Here is a 10349-nt window from a genome sequence, read left to right on the forward strand (position 1 = left end):
GATGGGTCGGTTTTGACCTGGAAGGGTGTGGGAAGTGGGGTCCCACAGGGTTCGGTCCTTGGACCGATACTCTTTAATGTCTTCATCAGTGACTTGGACAGAGTACATTTCACTCCCTCGTCCAAGTCACTGATGAAGACATTAAAGAGTATCGGTCCAAGGACTGAACCCTGTGGGACCCCACTTCCCACACCCTTCCAGGTCGAAACCGACCCATCCACCACGGCTCTCTGGGTGCGGCCCTCCAGCCAATTCGCCACCCACCGGGCTGTGTAGTCATCCAAGTCACAGCCTCTTAACTTGTTCACCAGTATGGGGTGGGATACCGTATCGAAGGCCTTCCTGAAGTCTAAGTATACGACATCCACCCCTCCTCCTGTGTCCAGGTGTTTCGTAACCTGGTCATAAAAAGAGACTAGATTGGTCAGGCACGATCTGCCTGCCATGAACCCGTGCTGGTTTCCCCTCAGCATAATTTGTCCTGCCGGGCTCTCACAAATGTGAGCCTTGATAATTTTTGCAAGACTTTGCCAAGGATGGAGGTGAGACTGACTGGTCTATAGTTGCCCGGGTCCTCCTTCCTCCCCTTCTTGAAAATGGGGACCACGCTGGCCCTTTTCCAGTCCTCCGGGACTTGGCCCGTGCGCCACGAGCTTTCAAATATTCCCGCCAGTGGCTCTGCAATGATGTCGGCCAGTGCCTTCAGCACCCTCGGATGGAGCTCATCCGGGCCTGCCGACTTAAAGGCATCCAGTTCTTCCAAATGACTCTGCACCATCTCAGGGTCTACACATGGCAGTCTGGCGCCTTGCTGCTGCCTCTCTACAACCCCAGTGAGAGACTTGTCGTGCCCCTCGCTTAGGAACACTGAGGCAAAGAACTCGTTGAGGAGTTCAGCCTTGTCCCCTCTGTCTGTCACCAATTGTTTCTGCCCATTTAGCAGGGGTCCTATTCCTCCCTGGGCCTTCCTTTTACTCCCTATATATCTAAAAAACAATTTCTTGTTGTCTTTTACTTGATGGGTATTTGATTCTTCAATGTTCCTGGCATTAGAATAATTCTTTTTTTTTACTACTGTTGTATTTACAACAGAAAGTTTCAAATGGAGCATTATAAAAAGAAGAAATGAATAGTGGATAAGGTAATGGTATAAAAAAAGATACAGGACTAAAGAGAAAGGAAGGTGGCAATGATGGAGAAAGAAGAGGACATGCATAAAAGTGCACAAAATACTCCTACTATAATTTGCATACAATTATTGCATTGTCAGTTTTTGGTACCCAGGAGATGGGGTCCAAATTCTGTGTTGATTCATGTCCTGTGCGATCCTACTGAAGTGGATGCTCTGCCTGGGATATTAGTAAATACAGAATACAGTAAGCTCTTCCATCTGCACCTCATTTGTTCCCTGTCCCTGACAGACACCTCCACCATCCATATCCCCTTTCTCCCCTGGGGCCCAGAGGGACATCCTCCCTGCAGTTCTGATATCTTGTATGTTCAAACTGTGGAGCTTGTGCAATTATCCCAGATTTCTTCATCTGCTGATCAAGCAAAAACTGGCACATGAGAATATTCTCTAATTCCAGTTATTTTAGAAAAAATCATAACAGCCTACAGCCTCTCCTTGACCTTGTAATGTTGAAGGATCAACATCTGGAATACTGAATGTTCCACATATTCCTTTAATTATAGCACAAGAAAGCTAGACGGTCTTGCTACTCTGCTCAGGGTCAGACCAATAGCCATATTTGGGGTCAGGAAGGAATTTTACCATGTGGTCAGACTGGTATGGACTGTGGGAGGCTTTGTCTTCTTCTATAGTGGGGGGTTTTGGCACTCTACCTGGAATCTCCTGAGTATCTATTAACAACCTTTTACACAAGCAGGGCATTGGCTACTGTGGTTCCCCTGCTTACCTGTGGAAGGTTGGGGTGTTACACCTTGTGTTGTGTCAGGGATTATGGTCATTTTAAAAAGAGTCTAGATTATGGATTTGTAGAGGATTGTTTGGCTAGGGATGATCCTGCCTTAGGCAGGGGGTTGGACTAGATGACCTCTGAAGGTCACTTCCAGCCCTACTCGTCTATGTAAAAAAAGAAAGCCATTGAATTCTGAAGATTTTGTTGAGCAAATCAGTTAGTGGCCTGCAAATTCTTTTCTGCTTTCTACACTGTTGATCATCTTTGACACTATTCTCATTTGAGGCCTTGAAGAAGCATCTTCCCAGAACCATATTACACCCTGGGCTCTAAAACTTACTGGCTTTGGCTGCCCATGAGTTCCTGAATATTAGTAAGCTAGAAAGGCTTTTGCAGTCTAGGATTTGCTAATCTGTGATGCTATCCATTTACACCAGGGTTATCAGGGCCAGATCAGGCCCACAGACCAACTCCATGTGCTGGATCCAGCACAGGGGGCCAGGCAGGTGTGGGTGCTGCATGCAGTGCATGCCCCAGATCACCCCGTGTGCTGCATGCCATGTGCATTCTAGACTGCCCCCAAATGCTGTGTGCAGTGTGCACATACGCTCAAGCCCCACATGCCGCGCGTGACAGACCGGCCTCACATGCCAAGTGCAACATGTGTGGCCAGGGCCAGTGCATGCTGCATGCAGCATGTGATCCAGACTGGGGCACACTGCATGCAGTGGGCAGGTCCATTCTGAGACCCACCATGGGCTGGATGACAGGGCTTTGTGGACTGTATACTAGGGCTGTGTGAAGCTTCAGTCCCTGATTTGATTCGGTGGAGATTTGACCTGATTCGGTGGCCAAATCTGCAAATCCAAATCGAATCAGAGTACCCTTTAATCTCTCCGAATTGAATTGGAACCTTCTGAATTGATTCAGAGAGATTTGGAAAGATTCAGAGATTTGGACATAGACACGGCTTTAAATGTTTTTTCCACGTACCTCTAGGTAGCAGGCAAACCTGGTTAGAAGGTGGCTCTGTGGTGCAATAGATTGTACAGTGGCCTTCTAACAAGTGAAGGGATTTAAAGTTTCTGAGTTCACGTCCCAGTGGAGTCATACTTTTCTCTTGCTGGGGTCACTTGATCCCAGCTGACTTCCCACCTATGGTGGGGGGGCTGGACCCAATGATCTCATGAGGTCCCTTCTAGCCCCTAATGTCAATGAAATCTATGGATGCTGGGGCGCATGGAGTGAAGCACTTCTGGTCCACTTCCAGGTTTGCCACCAAGCACATGGAGGGGCCCCCCACCGCACTCCTGTGGGATGCTCCATGTGCCCCAGCATTGCAGCATTCATAAGCCATGCTGGTACCTCGAGGTATGTAGAAAAAACATTTAAAGCTGTGTCTATGTCCGAATTGCTGATTCTCCAAATCAGCATTGAATATTCAGATTCAGATTTGGCCGAATCAAATCAGGAACAGTGATCTGAATCAATGAATCAAATCACTATCTCTGATTCGGGCTAAATACGAATCGAATAGGGCCTGCTTCATACACCCCTACTGTATACGGCCTGTGGGTCATACCTTTGACACCTGATTTACAAGTTCTGACTACAACTGCAGCCAGCAAACATACTTCAGCTGAGACCTCTTGGTTAAAATAGAAGTGTCAAGCTCACCTAGAGTTGCAGGCTAGAGCTGAACCTCAGGGATCCTTGCAGGCTGGGTCTGCTCTGGGGCATGGGGCAGCTGCTTCAGTCACCACATTGGTGTTAGAAGTGGGGCAAGCAGCTGCAGGCCTGGCAGTCCCAGGGCAACCTAGAGTTCTGTTGTACAACTCTTGCTCACCCATCTGCTACTGGGGACCCAGAGCTCCAGGTTCCACAGCAGGCCATGCCTACTCCTGGGTGTGAGCCAAACTGCTGGCAGTCCAGAGGGCCAGATGGAACAGCTCTGCAGACTAGATCTAGCCACAGGTTGTATGTTTGACACCTGGATTAAAAGCAAAAGAGATGCTACTAATGTGTTTTCAGGGACAGGGGTTGGCAACCTACAGCCCACAAGACAGATCCAGCACATGAAGCCATAGTCTCTGGACTGTGGATGTGGTTCTTTGGCAATTTTTGGTGATGGGGGGCTTCAGCACCAGTTGGTAACAGATGCTTCCCTGTGCCATGGCAGCGAGAAGTGATGGTAGCAGGCTCTTCCCCTGTGTTGTAGTGGGGACAAGCAGTGCTGGTGGCAGCTGACTACTAGGGTACCTATACATGAGCCAGGAGGCTGTTCCAATGTGCTGTAGTTACATGAGGTCAGAGCAGACTTGATTAATCGAGTAATTACCGCTCTCCAGCCAGTCTCTGCATCCCATTTATCATCATCCCCGCACTTTGAAATGGTGGTGGGGGTGCTTTAACTAAAACTTGTTCATTGAGCTTTAGATAAAGCACCCCTGCCGCCATTTTGAAGCACAGAAACACTGATACACTTGATACTCCCAGTGCTTTAATTAGACCAGTTCTCGGAGCTGCTCTAATTAAAGCACCCCTTACCCTCCACTTGCAGAGCACATGTAAAAATGCCTCCAGTTCCCCATCCACCTTGACCCAAGTTGATTTATTCCAGCCCACAGCTTGAAAAGGTTCCCGACCTCTGTTCTAGGAAGACTCTTCAGCTTTGGAAATTATGTCCTCTTCCCTCTTGAAGTCTTGTTCTTCTTCTCATGTCTCTACACCACATTTGACCATTTTCATACATATGCCTGTGCTCATTTATTGTACTTTGCAAGGTCTTTCATTGTACATGAACCTTCAAACAGTGGGCATTACAGCAGGTGTTACATAGTCTGAGGCTCTGTGCTGCAGTCACAGGTAGTTGAAACAATGGTATAGCCCCACTTCTTCATTAGTTCCTTGGAACGTCCAACTCAGGTACATAGGCAATTAAGACATTGCCACCTTTGCTATGGTTCATCTGCCCCATTCTTCTGCTGTCAGGGATTTTCTTCAGCCTCTTGTTTCACATCTGTAGACATGTCTCCTGGGGTGTGACATTGAGAGTTTCGGTGTTGGTAAGGAAGCTCCTGTGTGACTTCAGATGTTTGTGTGCTGCGGGATGGTCATGCAGCAGGTGTCTTACATCTACAGTTTCTCTTGATCGTTCTATCCTGCTGGCCACTGCTCTTCTGATCCCAGGTGGAGCGATGCCACCCAGCAGGTACATACTGTTTAGGTTGGTAGGCTTCAGACATCCTGTGATGCATCAGCAGCTATCATTCAGGATGGGGTCAAGGCGCTTAGTGTGTATGGATCTCTCGCCTACGAAGCATATATACGTGACAGAGGAGAAGCTGAAAGTCAGAGCAGTGGCTCATATGATTGAGGGGCTAGCTCCCTATCTTGAGTTGGCAAGCTTATATCCAATGTTATTCTGAATGCTCACCTTTGCTTTTGTCTTCATGATATGTTCTTTGTATGAGAAGGTTTGATCGAGTGTGACTCAAAGGTAGACAGGATCTGGACAGTGGGATAGTGGGAACCATGTAATGTTGAGCTGGTGGTTGGCCTCATGGTTTTTCAGATGGAAGGCACATACTTGTGTTTTCACTAGGTTGGCACATAATTGGTTTTCATTGTAGTATTAAGCCAATCGGTACCTCAGGGATTTTTCAACATGGTCAAAGCCAGTGTTTTGGGCTGTTATGCATAGGTCATCTACACAGATGAAAGGTTTTGTTTCCAAATTGATTGGTTGGTTATTCATATAGCTTCCATCTGCTTCACTTTCCATCCAGTTTGACAAAAAATGCCTGCTTTTGAGCAGGCTTCATATCAGCTCTGTACGGTGTAGAACTTGTATCATTTCCATGGTTTTGTGGAGGAGTCGTCATCAGTGGCTAATTATATTGTAGATGGCTGTTAGGTCAACGAACACAGTTCTGGTGATTTTGACCCTCAAACCATGATTTTGACCCTCTTGAAGTAACCCAGAAGTACTGGCCTTCAGCACATACTGTAAAGCCAATGATTTGAAAAAGCTGAAGTGCTGGAAGTCATGAGATAGATTTCTCTCTGTGTTCATAGGGGACTGGACTAGAAGCAATGGCTTCATACAGCAGCAGAGGAAATAGAGGCTGGAGATCAGGAAGAACTTTCTAACTACGAGGATACTCAAGCACCGAAACAGACTACCTAGAGAGGTTATGGAATCTCCATCCCTGGACATTTTCAAGAGCTGATTGGACAGACACTTGACTGGGATGATGCAAGTCAAAGATGATCCTGCCTTGAGCAGCGATTGGATTAGATGACTTCATGAGGTCTCTTCCAGCTCTACTTTCCTATGAGCCTGAGTGATTATCAGAGCTTTCCAAAGAATCTGGCACAAACCCCTTCCTACACCGTATAGGGTCTGGTCAGGACCTTTAGCACCTCACTTTAATAAATGTTAACTCACCTCTTATCTAGACCTGCTTGAACAATATTACATAAACACTGCTAAAATGCCAGTAGCACTCTCACTTTGGCTAATATGAGTGTTGCAGCTTAGTGTGCACGCTAGGGGAGTGGGAGATATCCAGAACAAAGCTTGGCACTGGATGAAAAAAACCTTTGGTGTAAAAGAATAAAGCTATGACACAGATACCTGTCACAGGATATAAGATATAGGCAAAGAAATCTGATAGAATCAGGAGCAAGCCAACCAGCTGTTGGCAGCTGAGGCCCACTATAGAGCTCAGAAGTGCCCAAGCTGGACCCTGGGGTAGTGCAATTCAGCCACCTTCCTGTGGCACTGCAGGTAGGCCAATTACCTCTGCTTAGAGGCAGAACTAATTAGACTGCTAAGCAGCACAGCATCTTAGCACAATGTTGCTTGGCACCATGGGAACATTTAAGAGTCTCCATGTTTGGGACCAACCTTTCCTTTCAGGGATTCTCTGGAGACAATGAGACACAGCCATGATATTTGAGATTGTCCTGAAAACTTTGGAATGGTTGGTCACTTTAGCAAGGAGGACAACTTCAGTCCTCATATAAATAGGCACAGCTGCACCGAAGTTGATAGAGTCACTTGTGGGCTAATCATTGACCTCAGAGTACAGGAACACATGGCAAATAAGGCCTCCTGAGAAAGACAGAGAGATCAGGAATTATTTTTTGTAGAAAGAAACATGGGTTATTGAACAAAACACAAAGAAGAGTTAGACTTGAATGACAGAATATGATTAGAGAGTCATCCCATTATGTGCTGTGCTTCCCTCAAGCCCCACTATATTGGTGTTTGGCAGCTCACAGAATTGGGCCCTGAAAACTACATGGAATATTCTTAATTCATTGACAAGCTAGAAAGAAAGGCACAGAGCCCAGTAATTGAAGGCAGAGAGTCCTGCAGCAGCTGCCAAGATGCTAAACCACAGGAAGAATCTAGCCTCAGGGTGCAAAAGAGGGAAATGCATCAGTGCCAATACCTGGCAGAGCTGCCTATTGATCCAGCCACAGACTTGCTCGTCCACGTCACATAAGAAAAATCTTACAAGAGCAACAAGAGTCACCCAGTCAGGCAGCAGCACGTACTCAGAGGTCTTATGTTCTGGTTGCCTCAGGATTCAGATAACTCCACAAAACATTTTATTGTGCTCCACAGACAGAATCACAATAATTTACTGAAAGCAACAAAGGCAGCATGCGGTTTTCAGGGATTGGCACATTGCTCTAGCCGAAAGGCAGAGAGTGAAAGTCTACAAGTTAAGTAGCTCTCTGATCATCAGCTTGCTTTTAAGGTGACAGTTAAAATTATCTGAGCCTCTTTAGCCTTTGTTTAATCTAGTTACTGTGTGTCAAGCATTATGTGCCTGACTGTCCTTAGCAACTTCTCAAATTAAGAAACTGAGGTTTCTTAACCATGCTTTTCCTATAGTTTCAGCACTTGTAGTTTTACTAGAAAATGGCAAATCCACAGGCTTTTAAGGAGTGTACAGCAAGTAGGAAGTAGGGGTAGCTGGAGTAGAGCCGTGTCAAACATGCTGCAGTACTGACCCATCCTGTGGAGCATGGTGCAGAGCTTAGGCTGTATACCACAGGACTGCATGGTGGGAGATGCACCTTTCTGCTAAACCATGCCATGACAACGTGTCCCTGTAGCAAAAACAGGCCCCAGGGGTGACCATGATGCCCTCGGTGGCTTTGTGACTCCTACTCTAATCCAGCTCCCTGGGTCCCTTTCCTTTTCCCTCTCCTGCCACACTCTGATGTAATGAACTGATTAATAAAAAGGGAAGCTGCTCTAGGGTCTCAAAGTGAGACTTCATCCACTCTCAGTCTGTGGATTCCTCCTGAATCCTGCTGATCCCCATCCTGCCTTCAGACACCAAATATAGCACTCCTGGCTTGTCTGTAGGCCATGTTCACTCTTCCCCATCCTAGCATCTTTTTCATCTAGACTCAGAGCTCACAAAAGGACATGACACCTGCACAGAACCCCTCAGAGGTGAATGGCGCTCTAGTGGCATGCAAAAGCAAATTTACATGGCTCCACTTCCAGGATCAAAGCCATAGGTTGGAATTCCCACCCTGGTGCTGTGCCAATGATAGATGGGTAAAGAAACTAATAGAATTCTGCCTAAAATATTACACAAGCTCTCTTTCAAAGGATCCACTTCTTCAGTGATTTTTCACTCCCCATGTGCTCTGTTCAAACATACATATAATTACTTCTCTAAAATGCAGGGAGTAATTTTCTTGAAAAATAGCTCTATCTCCAATCCAAACGTACCAGTACAGACACCAAGGATATGTCTGTCACATCCCCTGTGAGTGCTGGCAGGGAAATTCCCAGCATTCTTTGCCTACCGACTCCTGATCCCATGAGTGCAGACCCAGAAGTGCATTGGTGAAGCTATCCTGGCAATGCCCTCCCATGATGAGGCTTTGGTGTCTAGCATGCTTGAGGTATGTCCTCAGCATGGTTTCATGGAGTGCATGAGCAGGAGCAGGAGTGGGTGGGTGAGTTGGACAGGAGACACAATGTACACACTCAAAGGTGCCTTAGATATCCTGGTGAGAGCTGTGGCAAAATAACCCAGCTATGAGTCAATTTGACTCAACACACCAGAGAAAACTGTAATGCCTACAGTGCACATAATCAAGCCTTCTACAGAGCTCTGTGATGCAGACATGCTTATCATCCCATTACTGCTTTAAACATAAGTTAAATGAGGTAGCCAGCGATTACAGATGATCTGGAAACTTGACTCGAATCCCAGCAGAAATCCCTTCTGTGCACAAATATGTTTGAAGGCTTTTCAAAGGTATTACTTTGTTAATGTGGTTGTGTAAGAGGCTGTGGTTTATTGGTTAGAATGAAGAGCTGGGGTAAGGACACCTGGCTTCTCTAATTCTGTAAATGATATACCAACTGAGCAACCTCTTTCTCCCCAAAACTTACATAACTATGAAACAGGGAGAATACTTACCTCTCAAGTGTAATGTAAGACTTTATTAAATATTTTAAAAGAATGTTGAGATCCTCAGATAACTGCTTGAGAAATGAAGAGTATTATTATAAAGGAAATGAACTCTTTTAAAACAGGAATGCTTTTGTTCAAGAAGGTGGGTTTGTTTCAGCAGTAGCTAGATTAGAGAAGTGTATTAAGGAACAAAAAAAGTTACGGCTGTTTTTTAACATGAGGAGGATTTATCTTCAATGTACTGGATTCCTAAGAGTCCTTACCTTTTGGGAAAGTTATAGATACCATTTGTTAATACCTAGTTTTGTTATGAGCACGAACTTTAACTATCTTATAAATTATCTTAAAGTTGCACCACCATTCTGATGATAAAAATCTAGGCTTATTTACAAGACTGAAAATGACTAGATGCATATTTAAAAGATATCAAGAACAATTTCTTTTGCAGATTCTCCACAATTTATTAATTTTGATTAAAAAGAACTAAAAATCTAACTGTACTGAAACCCACTATTGTGATACAGTAAGCGTTATATAGAAAAAATCATTTTAAATGCTTCTTTATGCAGACTCCAACACCAGCAATACCAACATGCTGTGTTTCCATGATGCAACACATAAGAAATATAGTTAATTAGTTCTAAGGTTTGAACCCAGAAAAGTGAGCAAAGGAGGATAATTTCTGGCCATTCTTAAAAGTAGATGGAAATAATTTTTTCAAAGCCAATAAACAACTAAAACCATATATGGTTCCAATCCAGTAACAAAGTGTATGTGTGTGCATGTGTGTATGTGCATGTGTGTAAACATATATCCTCCAACAACTAAGGAGTATGCAGCTATGAAATTGCCATTTTGTGATTTAAGTGCAGACTTTTAGTCAGTCACTAGTCTCTTTCTCTGTTTTGTGACTGTTAATTGCTCCTTATTTGTTATTTATCAATGAGGATAAGTGTGATGAATTTTT

The sequence above is a fragment of the Alligator sinensis genome, unplaced genomic scaffold (genome assembly GCF_000455745.1).
Source record: "Alligator sinensis unplaced genomic scaffold, ASM45574v1 scaffold601_1, whole genome shotgun sequence".
In the NCBI taxonomy this organism is placed as follows: Eukaryota; Metazoa; Chordata; order Crocodylia; family Alligatoridae; genus Alligator; species Alligator sinensis.